Below are 13,432 nucleotides of genomic sequence, written 5' to 3' on the forward strand. Positions count from 1 at the left end.
TTTCTTATCTCTTGTAGCAGCAGGGCCATTTCACAGACATGTGACCCATACAGTTGCACAGAGTCCCACAGGCAACAGAGCTATGTGAGTGACTTAATGCTCAGCTATCTTGAAATTCTTCATAATTGTTTTTAGCAAGGGGTTCTCTGCATTTTCATTTTCCACTGGGCCTTGAGAATTATGTTGCCAATCCTGTGCAGCAGGAAATATTCATAAGGATGAAAATAGATATTGGTTATCCCACAGCTAGACAAATAATACTTAAACAGCCAAACGGAAGTATATCAAATAACTATGATGGTGGATGACAAAAATGGCCCCAAACCCTTCCCCTTTTTTTTCTCACACACTTACAATATAACTGTAATATGATGTTGTGGCTCCTCTCATTAAGTGGTGAAGTCTATTGCTTCACCCCTCAAATCAGTGCAGATCTTGTGGCCAATGGATTTATAAAGTGTTTGCACATCGGGGCTTGCCCCCTCTTTCTTGTCTTGGGACCCCTGTCATTGCTACCATGTGAAATAGCCTGGCCAGGTCTGCTGAAGGATGAGAGACACATGACCCAGTCCCTCCATGGCCCCAGCCGAGGGTCAGTCACCTCCAGGAGAAGAGCCACCTGCTTGATTGGCAACTGGTGGCAGATCCGTGAGTGAGCCCCTCTAAGACCAGCTCAGACCTGAAGAACTCCCAGCACAAGTTAGAAAAGGTAGTTTATATAACAGTTAAGAATGCAATCTATGGACTCAGAGGAATTTGGCATTGGAAATCTTTGTGACCAAATCTTAGCCATATCTTAATTTAAAGCCAACTTTTTTTTAATGGAGTTTCACTCTGTCACCCAGGCTGGAGTGCAGTGGCACAATCTTTGCTCACTGTAACCTCCGCCTCCCGGGTTCAAGTGATTCTCCTGCCTCAGTCTCCCAAGTACCTGGGATTACAGGTGTCCGCCACCAACCACACCCAGCTAATTTTTTATATTTTTAGTAAAGACGGGATTTCACCATGTTGGCCAAGCTGGTCTCAAATGCCTAACCTCAGGTGATCCACCCCCTCAGCCTCCCAGAGTGCTGGGATTAGAGGCATGAACTACGGCACCTAGCCTCAAGTTGACTTTAGACTGAACCCCTGATAGGAGATGTAAATCCCTGACATAATATGGATGTTTTCGTCTCCCTAATCTCGTGTCGAATTGTAATATCCAAAGTTGGAGGCAGAGCCTGCTGGAGGTGACTGGATTATGGGAGTGGATATCTCATGATTGGTTTAGGACTGGCCCTTGGAGCTGTCCTTGTAATAGTGAGTGACTTATCCTCAGATCTGGCTGTCTTAAAGTGTGTGGCATCTCACTCTCTCTCTCTCTCTTGCTCCTGCCTTCGCTGTGTGATGTGCCTCCTTCCCTGTAGACTTCGGCCAGGATTGTAAACTTCCTGAAGCCCCCCAGAAGGTGAGCAAACATCAGTACCAGGCTTCTTGTAAAGCCTGCAAAACTATGAGCCAATTAAGCTCCTTTTCTTTATAAATTACCCAGTCTGAAGTATTTCTTTATAGCAATTTTGAGAATGGCCTGATACAAATACAAATTCCTTACTTTATTCATAAAGCAACAAAAGAAACCAATGAATATGTATCAAAGTTGCAGATATTAAAATTGCAGTTGCTTAAAACTATTATAATAGAGTAAGTCCTGATGTGAACTAGAGATATAATCACCTTCTACTTAATCTTCTAAGAGTTAATCCAAAAGCAAAAAAGAAAACAGTGAATAAAAATGAAATAAAATGAAATAAAAATGAATAAAATGAATAAAAATGACTCTATCTCTTTTTTGTTTGATGAAAGTAGGAGGTAGCTAGCATGTTCACAATACAAAATAGATACAAGAGCTATTAAAGTGGCAAATATCAAGCATGCATGAGCAGGAACTGTACTGAAGGAAGAAAATAGAAAATGCCCTAAAGTGAGAAGTCAGTTGCCAAAGGGCTCAGTGTCTGTGAATACCATCCATGCACATGCATGTGTGTATGTAACACACACACACACACACACTCCACCTGCAGTTAGTTCAGAAAAAAATGCAACTCTTTCAATTGTGATTAATGCTGTGAAGAAAAAAAAAGGAAGGAAGAAAGGAAGGTAGAAAATAAGAAAGGAAGGAAGGAGAAAGGGAGAAAGAGAGGGAGAAAAGACCATTCAGGACATACAAGAGGGTCCAAGAGTCAAGAGGCAAAATTCAGGAAATGCTCATAATAGATGAAGACAATTTATCAGAAAAACACCATCCACAAGAACAGGATCGAACACTCATAATAGATGAAGATAATTTATCAGAAAAACATCATCCACAAGAACAGGATCGAACAATTTGAGGACTTATTATTTTTTGAGATGCAAGACCAGAGAGCAGAAATGACGGAAACAAAGTCAGAGTATAATGGAGAACAGAAAGTGCAGAACACAAAAGGGATGCAGAGGAAAATATGAGGAGAGCAGGACAGGTGAAAAAAATTACTGGAAAAACAAAAAGGATTGGAAAAGACAAAACAGAACTTATAGGTGTATGACCAGTCTTCCAAAAAGAAAGCTGACATACTGGAACAGAAACAATTTAAAGATCTAATTCAAGAAATCTTTCCTGAAACAAAGGATACATTAAACAGGTACAGCATGTGCTGGAGAAGGGTGACCCAGAGTGGCCAGTACTTAGACATGTTTTGGCAAAGCTCCTAGACTTGCAGATGAAGAAATAATTCTCGGCTTGCACGGTGGCTCACACCTGTGATCTGTTACTTTGGGAGGCCAAGGTTGGGAGATCGCTTGAGGTCAGGAGTTTGAGACCATCCTGGCCAACAGGGTGAAACCCTGTCTCTACTAAAAATACAAAAATTAGGCAGGTGTGGTGGCACATGTCTGTAATCCTAGCTCCTTGGGAGGCTGAGGGAAAAGAATCACTTGACAGTGGAGGTTGCAGTGAGCTGATAGTGTGCCACTGTACTCAAGCCTGGGCAACAGAGTAAGACTGTATCTCAAAAAATAAAAATAATAATAGTAAAGCTTCTCTTGACAATCACACAAAAATAATCAATGAGGGAAAAAAAGAAGGCTGGCCTTGGAATCACCATAGGTAAGAAAGACGGAATGGAGAATTTCAGGGAGGCTTTTTCAGACAGAGTGCTGGGGCCACCAGCTGCATTTCTGATTCAGTAGGTCTGCAGTGGGCCTGAGAGTCTGTGTTTTAAGCCAGTCTCAGATGATCATGATGCTGCTGGGCCACACTTGGGAAACCATGGTTACAGGAGAGAACAGAGCGGAAAGACAACCAGATTCCCCAGGGGAAAAAAAAAACCATGTCTCCAAGGAGTCCAGAGCCAGCATACTGTCATTCCAATATAATGGCAGCAACAGTTTTGAATATGTGGGAACTTAGAGGAAGCTCATTCTATGAACTTTCCTAAAAAATCTATTAGAGGACAAACTTCAGACAACCAAATAGGAACACAATGACAAAAAGAAAAAACCAACAGTGAGGACTGAAGATATGTAGCTCTAGAAACAGAACTAAGACTAAATGTGGGGAAGCAGGTTGATATGGTTTGGATGTGTGCCTCCACCAAATCTCATGTTGAATTGTAGTCACCAGTATTGAAGGTTGGTCTTCAACACTGGTGATGAGGAGGTGGGAGGTGATTGAATCATGGTGGCATATTTGTCATGAATGGTTTAGTGTCACCTCCCACCACCCAACCTTTGGTACTGTCCTGATAGTGAGTACTCATGAGATCTGGTTATTTAAAAGTGTGTGGGACCTTCCCCTCTCTCTTATTCCTACTCCAGCTGTGTGATGTGTGTGCTCCTTGTTCACTTTCTGCCGTGACTGTAAGTTTCCTGAGGCCTCCCCAGAAGCTGAGCAGATGGCAGCATCAATGCTTCCCATGCAGTCTACAGAAGTGTGAGCCAATTAAATCTCCTTTTTAAGTAAATTATCCAGTGTCAGCAATGCAAAAACAAACTAATACACAGGTGGTAGGAAATAAAGTAAATATCTCATGTTCTGACAGTGTAGAAATCATACAATAAACCAAATTTGGGTGGGGGGAGAGAAGAAGAGATGGGAGCTGTGGACAATGCAGATTGCCTCTTAAGTAACTGCTGGAAATCAAAAGACATAAAGATTCAACAAAGCAATTAAGAAAGGTGAAAGCATACATAAGTCAGAAAGAAAATGACTAAAACTGATGATAAAGAAGACAGAGGGGAAGAGGAAGCTGGGGAATAAGCTAATTTCATCAATGCTCATGGTAGGTAATGAATGGTTACTCTAAAGAAGCAGAGGGATAAGGACATTTTACAAATAAAAGGGGTCGACTAAAACAAGGCACAAACCTTTCAAGTATCAGAAGGCCAACTCAGATGAACATACACAAGAAAGAAAGAACTCTTTAATGAAATGCATTTAAAAATGTACACAGAACCCATAATGTAAAATATGACAAACATCTGTGATTTCATAAAGACCAAATCACTACACTCATGTATCTCAAATAAGAATGATCAGAATGATTCACACAGCAAAGCCAACTCCGTTATAGAGAAACCTCTAGGACAGTGATTCTAAAAGGTGCCAGAAGAAAGAATGCCCCAAATTGTGAGTGGCTGTGTGATGATGTGGGAGGGACAGCCATGCTGCAGAGGACCCCAGGCAAGGCAGGGCAGAAGACACAAAGGAAGAGGCTTGGGCCGCTTAGGTTATTCAAGGAATTGGGATTTGCAGTGAAAAGGGTAAAGAGACATAAAGGTTATGTCTTCCTTCTCAGGACAGAGGGCCAGCCATGTGGGAGGATCACCTAGAATCCTGATCCTCAACCTCATCTGACCCAATGTTTGCCTCTCTCTTCCTCTCTCTCCATCTGTTTTCCTTTCTCTCCCCCTCCTCCCTCTCTTTCTCTCTTTTCTTCTCCCCCTCCCCAACATTCCCTCTTCCTCATCAGCTTTTCCCACTGGTGGGTGTGGTGTGGTGATGAGGACGACAGAAGAGGGTGAGCAAAGGGGCTTAGCAAATGGTAGATACCTGGAGCCAGCCCACACTCACTGTACAGGAGAGACACGGGGCTGCAGCTGCCTGTAACCTCCTGAGCAGCCATGGATTTTTATCCCTAACACTGACCATGTTTTAAGCCATACAGAAAACATCAAGACTTAAAAAATGTTAAAACAGCAGAGAAAATATGTGTTTATCATGCTATATTAAAACTAGAAATTAATAATGAAAGCAATTCACAAAAGAGGTCACATGATGTGAAAATTTTAAATGTAAATAACTCATTTAGCATCTGGGAAAGAAAAGAAGCTTTTTTTCTGAGGAATGCAAACCTCCTCTAAATGATCAGTCCCCAGAGGCTCATGGGAACGAGATAGCTGTCACATTCTACTTCCCTTGTTGGGCTGAGGAATCCTGTCTTGAAACTGCTAGCTATAAATTAATCTAACAATGGCACACACAGGACACTGTAACCGATACAGTGCATAGCCAATCACAAAGCAATGCCATCTCTGTAAACCAATGAAAATTCCTGACCAACAGCTTTATATCAGCCCACTCCCTGTGGCCTCTTTTTGCTTTTAAAAACATTCTTGTGACAAAGGCATAAAGAAGCTCTTATCCAAGGTTACTGGGGTCTGAGTCTTCCTGACAGCTGTTTTCATTTTGGTACAAGTAAACTTTTAAAAATTATATTTTGTGCCTCTGCTTCTTTTTAGGTAGAAATATCCAATTGAAAATGTAGCCAGGCGCGGTGGCTCATGCCTATAATCCCAACACTTTGGGAGGCCAAGGCGGGTGGATCACGAGGTCAAGAGATCAAGACCATCCTGGTCAACATGGTGAAACCCCGTCTCTACTAAAAATACAAAAATTAGCTGGGCATGGTGGTGTGCGCCTGTAGTCCCAGCTACTCAGGAGGCTGAGGCAGGAGAAGAACCCAGAAGGCAGAGGTTGCGGTGAGCCGAGATCGTGCCATTGCACTCCAGTCTGGGTAACAACAACGAAACTCCGTCTCAAAAAAAAAAAAAAAAGAAAAGGTAAAAGAAGGAAAGAATACCTATAAAAGCAAAAGGAAGAAAAAAGCGGACCTTAATAAACTAGGGGAAAATGTGGAATAAACAAAATCTGAAAGCTAGTTCTTTAAATAAACTAATGAAAATTTACCCAACCAATTAAGGAAAGAAGAAGACATAAAATAAAATTAAAATGATAGAAGAAAGTAACTATAGATACCAATTAAAATAGGCTCTTATAGTTTAAAAGCCTATTTTGCTCACCTCTATGCAAATGTAAAAGCCTAGATTAAATAGATAATTATTATACGAGAAAAAGTAACTTGAAAGATCCAACTGGTGGAGAAATTGAAATTCTTACCAGATGAATTTCCATAGAAGAAATAGAGGAAGGTGTCAATGAGCTACTTCAAAGGCAATGAGAAGAAAGTATCAGTTCCAGAGGGCTAATAAGAAAATTCTTCAAAATAGAATATGTATTTCTGATGCTATTTAAACTGTTTCCAGACAAATAAAAAATAAACTTTCACATAGCACTGATATTAAATATAAAAACCATTGCACAAAAAACAATGACTAGAAATTGTTCTGCACCAGTTGTGTGAATGTGACCCAGTACCTATCTATCTACCTGTCTTTGAGGAGAAAAGCTGTAATGAGGCAACAGGAAAATCGGACTATTTTTCAAACGCATTTGCAAATGCCTTTAAGGGTTTTAGCATTTAGAATCAGGTCTTGCTGTTACCATCTGAATTTTTCTAGAGTTGACCTATTCATTAATTGGAACTTGGGTTCTAAGGTTTAGGTGCTTTAGTCTACTCTTAAAAATAACTAAATAAAGGGGGATCACGGTGGATGGGAGGCAGGACTAGATTGCAGCTCCCACGTGGACCGACAGTGCAGCGTGTGGAGGCTCATGTGGTGAATTTTTGCTCCAGAACAACTGCAAGAATAAATCAGGAAACCCGAGAGGAACCACAGACCCTCCAAAGGAAGCAGATTGCTCCTGCAGGACCCAGGAGACACCCCAAATGCTGTGCTGGTATCCATAGCTGAGATACCCACAAATAGTTCACATCACAGGACTCTGTGCAGACAATCCCCAGTACCAGCCTGGAACCTGGTAGACTTGCTGGGTGACTAGATCCAAAAGAGAGATAACAATCACTACAACTTAGCTCTCAGGAAGCTACACCCATAGGAAAAGGAGGAGAGTACTACGTCAAGGGAACACCCTGTGGGACAAAACAATCTGAACGACAGCCTTTAGCCCTAGACTTTCCCTCCGATACAGCCTGCCCAAATGAGAAGGAACCAGAAAGCCAACTCTGGTAATATGACATAACAAGGTTCTTTAACACCCCCAAAAATCACACTATCTCACCAACAATGAACCCAAATCAGGAAGAAATCCCTGATTATTATTATTATTTTTTTTTTTAACTGAAAAAGAATTCAGGAGGTTAGTCATTAAGCTAATCAGGGAGGCACCAGAGAAAGGCAAATCCCGATGTAATAAAATCCAAAAAATTATACAAGCAGTGAAGGGAGACATACCTGAGGAAATAGATAGCATGAAGAAAAAACAATCAAAACTTCAGGAAACAAGAGACACACTTACAGAAACTCAAAATGCTCTGAAAAGTCCCAGCAGTAGAATTGAACAAGTGAAAGAAAGAAATTCAGAGCTCAAAGACAAGGTCTTTGAATTAACCAAATCCAACAGAGACAAATAAATAAATAAATAAATAAATAAATAAGAACAAAGCCTCCAAGAAGTCTGGAATTATGTTAAATGACCAAACCTAAGAATAATCAATGTTGCTGAGGAAGAGCAGAAATCTGAAAGTCTGGAAAACATATTCAGGGGAATAATTGAGGGGAATAAACTTCCTCAGCCTTGCTAGAGACCCAGACATCCAAATACAAGAAGCACAAGGATGGGCACAGTGGCTCACACCTGCAATCCCAGCACTTTGAGAGGCCAAGTAAGCAGATCACAAGGTCAAGAAATGGACACCATCCTGGCCAGCAAGGTGAAACCCCGTTTCTACTAAAAATACAAAAATTAGCTTGGCATGGTGGTACATGCCTGTAGTCCCAGCTACTTGAGAGGCTGAGGCAGGAGAATCATTTGAACCTGGAAGGTGGATATTGCAGTGAGCCGAGATTGCGCCACTGCACTACAGCCTGGCAACATAGCAAGACTCCATCTCAAAAAAAAGAAGCAAAAGAACACCTGGGAAATTCATTGCAAAAAGATCATTGCCTAGGTACACTGTCCTCAAGTAATCTAAAGTTAAGACGAAGAAAAGAATCTTAAGAGCTATGAAACACTAGCACCAGATAACCTCTAAAGAAAAACCTATCAGATTAGCAGCAGATTTCTCAGCAGAAACCATACAAGCTAGAAGGGTTTGGGGCCCTATTTTCAGCTTCTTCAAACAAAACAATCATCAGCTAAGGATTTGTTTTCAGTGAAACTAAGCTTCATGTATGAAGGAAAGATACAGTCTTTTTCAGACAAACAAATGCCAAGAGAATTCACTACTACCAAGGTACCACTATAAGAAAAGCTAAAAGGAGCTCCAAATCTTGAAGAAAATCCTGGAAACACACCAAAACAGAACCTCTTTAAAGCATAAATCTCAAAGAACCTATAAAACAAAACTACAATTTAAAAAACAAATAACCAAGATACACAGGCAAAAAATAGCATGATGAATGGAATGGTACCTCACATCCTGATACTAACATTGAATGTAAATGACCTAAATGCTCCACTTAAAGGATACAACTATCTGCTGCCTTCAAGAGACTCACCAAACACATAGGGACTCTCACAAACTTAAGGTAAAGTGGCAGAAAAAAACATTTCAAGTGAATGGACACCAAAAGTGAGCAGGAGTAGCTATTTTCATATCAGACAAAACAAACTTTAAAGCAACAGCAGTTAAAAGAGACAAAGAAGGACATTATATAATGATAAAAGGGCTTGTCCAACAGGAAAATATCACAATCCTAAACGTATATACACCTAACACTGGAGCTCCCAAATTTATAAAACAATTACTAACAGACCTAAGAAATGAGATACACAGCAACACTAGTGGGGGACTTCAATACTCCACTGATAGCACTACACAGGTCATCAAGACAGAAAGTCAACAAAAAACAATGAATTTAAACTATACCCTGGAACAAATAGACTTAAAAGATATGTACAAAACATTCCATCCAACAACCACAAAATATATACTCTATGCAACAGCGCATAGAACTTTCTCCAAGATAGAACATAAGGTAGGCCACAAAACAGCCTCAATACATTTAAGAAAATTGAAATTATATCAAGCACTCTTTCAGACCACAGTGGAATAAAATTGGAAATCAACTCCAAAAGGAACTTTCAAAACCATGAAATATACGGAAACTAAATAACCTGCTCCTGAATGATCACTGGGTCAAAAATGAAATCAAGATGGAAAGTTAAAAATTCTTCAAACTGAACAATAGTGACACAATGTATCAAAACTTCTGGGACACAGCAAAGCCAGTGCTAAGAGGAAAGTTCATGGCCATAAACGCCTACATCAAGAAGATTGAAAGAGCACAAAAACTGACATTCTAAGGTCACACCCCAAGGAACTAGAGAAACAAGAATACATCAAACCCAAACTCAGCAGAAGAAAGGAAACAGCCAAGATCAGAGCAGAACTAAATGAATTGAAATAAACAAAAAATACAAAAGATAAATAAAACAAAAAGTTGGTTCTTTGAAAAAATAAATAAAATTGATAGATCATTAGCAAGATTAACCAAGAAGACAGAAAATCCAAATAAGCTCAATAAGAAATACAACAAGAGATATCACAACTGATGCCACAGAAATACAAAAGATGATTCAAGGCTACTATGAACACCTTTAATGCACATAAACTAGAAACCCTAGAAGAGATGGATAAATTCCTGGAAAGATACAACCCTACTAGCTTAAGTCAGGAAGAATTAGATACCCTGACCAGACCAATAACAAGCAGCAAGATTGAAACGGTAACTTAAAAATTACCAAAAACAACAAAAAGTCCAGGTCCAGACGAAATCAGAGGAGAATTCCACCAGACATTCAAAGAATTGGTACCAATCCTATTGACACTATTCTACAAGATAAAGAGGAAACCCTCCCTAAATTATTCTATGAAGCCAGTATCACCCTAATATCAAAACCAGGAAAGGATATAACCAAAAAAGAAAACTATAGACCAATATCCCTGATGAATATAGGTGCTGAAATCCTTAAAATACTAGCTAACTGAATCCAACATATCAAAAAGATAATCCACCATGATCAAGTGGGTTTCATACCAGGGATGCAGGTATGGTTTAATATATGCAAGTCAATAAATGTGATATACCATGTAAACAGAATTAAAAATAAAAATTGTATGATCATCTTATCAGATGCAGAAAAAGCATTCAACAAAATCCAGCATCCTTTTATGATTAAAATCCTCAGCAAAATCAGCATACAAGGGACATACCTCAATATAATAAAAGCCAGCTATGGTAAACCCACAGCCAACATAATACTGAATAGGGAAAAGTTGAAAGCATTCCCTCTCAGAACTGAAACAAGACAAGGATGCCCACTCTCACCATTCCTCTTCAACATGGTACTGGAAGTCCTAGCCAGATCAAGCATGAGAAAGAAATAAAGGGCATCCAAATCAGCAAAGAGGAAGTCAAACTGTCACTGTTTTCTGATAATATGATTGTATACCTAGAAAACCCTAAAGACTCATCCAAAAAGCTCCTAGAACTGATAAAAGAATTCAGCTAAGTTTCTGGATACAAAATTAATGTACACAAATGAGTAGGTCTTCTATATATCAACAGAGACCAAGCTGAGAATCAAATCAAGAACTCAACCCCTTTTAAAACAGCTGCAAAACAAAAACAAAAATCTTAAGAATATACCTAACCAAGGTAGTGAAAGACCACTACAAGGAAAACTACAAAACACTGCTGAAAAAAATCATGGATGACAGAAACAATGGAAACACATCCCATGCTCATGGATAGGTAGAATCAATATTGTGAAAATGACCATAATGCCAAAAGCAATCTACAAATTCAATGCAATTCCCATTAAAATACCACCATCATCTTCACAGAATTAGAAAAAAACAATTCTAAAATTCATATGGAACCAAAAAAGAGCCTGCACAGTCAAAGCAAGACTAAGCAAAAAAAAAAAATGAATCTGGAGGCATCATATTACCCGACTTCAAAGTATACTATAAAGCCATAGTCACTAAAATAGCATGGTACTGGTATAAAAATAAGCACATAGACCAATGGAACAGAATAGAGATCCCAGAAATAAACCCAAACACTTACAGCCAACTGATCTTCGACACAGCAAACAACAACATAAAGTAGGGAAAGGATATCCTTTTCAAAAAATGGTGCTGGGATAATTGGCTAGCCACATGTAGGGAATGAAACTGGATCCTCATCTCGCACCTTATACAAAAATCAACTCAAAATGGATTAAGCATTTAAGACCTGAAACTATAAAAATTCTAGAAGAAAACATTGGAAAAACCCTTCTAGACATTGGCTTAGGCAAGGACTTCATGACCAAGAACCCAAAAGCAAATGCAGTAACAACAAAGATAAATGGTTGGGACTTAATTAAACTAAAGAGAATTTGCATGGCAAAAGAAACAGTCAGCAGAGTAAACAGACAACCCATAGACAGGGAAAAATATCTTCACAATCTATACATCTGACAAAGGACTAATATCCAGTATCTACATGAAGTCAAACAAATCAACAAGAAAAAAACAAACAATCCCATCAAAAAGTGGGCTAAGGACATGATTAGACAATTCTCAGAAAAAGGTATACAAATGGCCAAGAAACATATGAGAAAAAGCTCAACATCACTAATGATCAGGGAAATGCAAAATCAAAACCACAACACGACACTACCTTACTCCTGCAAGAATAGCTATAATCAAAACAATAAAAAAATAGTAAATGTCAGTGTGGATGTAGTCAACAGGAAATGCTTCTACATTGCTGGTAGGAATGTAAACCACTATGGAAAACAGTGTGGAGATTCCTTAAGAAACTAAAAGTAGAACTACGATTTGATCCAGCAATCCCACTACTGGTTATCTACCCAGAGGAAAAGAAGTCATATGAAAAAGGTACTTGCAATGCATGTTTATAGCAGCACAATTCACAATTTCAAAAACATGGAACCAACTCAATGCATATCAATCAATGAGTGGATAAACTGTGATATATATATATATATGTTCAACATTTATAAAAATGTTTTTTATAATACAAAAACATTTTTAAAAGCCTAATTGAGGAAATAAAAAAACATTTTTTAAAATAACCCTAATTGAGGGGGCCCTTGAGCAGCCAGCCACTTGCTCAAGCCCACTCTTACTCTGTGAATTGTCTTCAATAAATCTGTGTCTACTCTGACAAAATAATAAATAAATAAAATCAGTGACTGAAGCCAGTGCCATTCACAAAGACCAGTGGAAGAATCAAGCATAATATGTTAGAAAACTGAACTCAGCAGCATAACCGAAAAGTAATTCACCAAAATCAAGTGTTTTTCACCCCTAGGAATTCAAGAATGAGTCAATAAGATATTGGCTAATATAACACATGATATTTGTAGTTCTAAAGAAGCAAAGAAGAAAGTTATCAGATCAGCGTCACAGATGCTGGAGAGAATTTAACAAAATCAACAACTCTTGATTTTTTTTAAAGTCTTCATTAAGACAGGAAAAGATGAAAACTTCCTTTACATGACAAATTATAACTGTCCAAATCTAGTATCAAGTTTAATGAAAAACTGTCACAGCCTGATGGGTTCCTCTTTCCCACTGCCCTGAAAAGACTAATGAGAACAGCAAGTGTTGCAGCAAAGAATGTAATAATCACAGACCTGCCAAGCAAGGACAACAGGGAAAATATTCTTGGACTTGTCACCCCCAGAATTTGGAGACTGGGGTTTTGCAAAAAAGTACTTTCCCAGCAGGGTTCTGGGAAACTGGAACAAATGATTGGCTGAACAACTGGGATGAAATCACAGGATCATCTCAAACTGTCTTTGTGCAGTTGGGTTAGTTCCTTGGCGGGGATGTGAGGGGGTAGTCTCAGAACCAGATGGCCTCTCTTGGTCTACTGAAATGTTAAATCTAAAAAAAATCTGGAAGATCAGATCTTTAGGTTTCACAATAGTGATGTTATCTATAGGAGTTGTTGGGAAAGTTACACATTTTGCAACCCCCAGTTACATGACTGGGGCAACAGACAACCTTTAGAAACACAAACTGAGCAATGG

General features: G+C 39.0%; 1 protein-coding gene across 1 annotated transcript in view; it reads right to left on the minus strand.

The window, feature by feature from the left end:
• PKD1L1 (polycystin 1 like 1, transient receptor potential channel interacting) overlaps nucleotides 1-13,432 on the minus strand; it is a 180,849-nt gene that overhangs the window by 125,767 nt on the left and 41,650 nt on the right. The window lies entirely within an intron of this gene.

This window comes from Callithrix jacchus, chromosome 11 (genome assembly GCF_049354715.1).
Source record: "Callithrix jacchus isolate 240 chromosome 11, calJac240_pri, whole genome shotgun sequence".
Classification (NCBI taxonomy): domain Eukaryota; kingdom Metazoa; phylum Chordata; class Mammalia; order Primates; family Cebidae; genus Callithrix; species Callithrix jacchus.